This window comes from Crocuta crocuta, unplaced genomic scaffold (genome assembly GCF_008692635.1).
Source record: "Crocuta crocuta isolate KB4526 unplaced genomic scaffold, BGI_CrCroc_1.0 scaffold32, whole genome shotgun sequence".
NCBI classification, from domain to species: Eukaryota; Metazoa; Chordata; class Mammalia; order Carnivora; family Hyaenidae; genus Crocuta; species Crocuta crocuta.
The window spans coordinates 13,432,426-13,432,934 of NW_027529424.1; positions in this window are offsets into that span (position 1 = coordinate 13,432,426).

Consider the following 509-nt stretch of genomic DNA (forward strand, 5'->3'; position numbering starts at 1 on the left):
TCTGTCAGAGCTCCAAGCGAGCGGGAGTGTAGACGTGAATCCACGATGTTGCCGGTGCCGGTGTAGAGAAGTGAGAGCCCTGGGGACCACCTACACCCGACGGTCAGGCCAGTAGGAGTGTGAGGGGGAAGCCAAGGTCAAAACCAGAAGAGGAGGTGGGAGGAAGCTTGAGAACTGGGCGTGGTCAGTGATACTAAGCAGAGAAGAGTCCAGAGAGCCAGCACCCAGCGTGTGTCCTGGTGCTGTCCCCGCTGCGCGGCTGTTTTCCCCCTTGCTGCTCAGGCNAATAAAAATATTTTTAAAAAAGTTTTTATGTGAATAAATCATAAGTCCATAAAAGTGTTGGTTGAAACACTCTTCCAAACAAAATGTTTCTGTTTTTACGTTTGTTTTTTTTTTTAAGATTTTGTTTTTAGAGCAGTTTAAGGTTCAGAGCAAAACTGAGAAGAAGGTAGAGCTTGCAGTCTCCCCTCTGTCTGACCCCCCCCACCCACAACCTCACCCCCCCC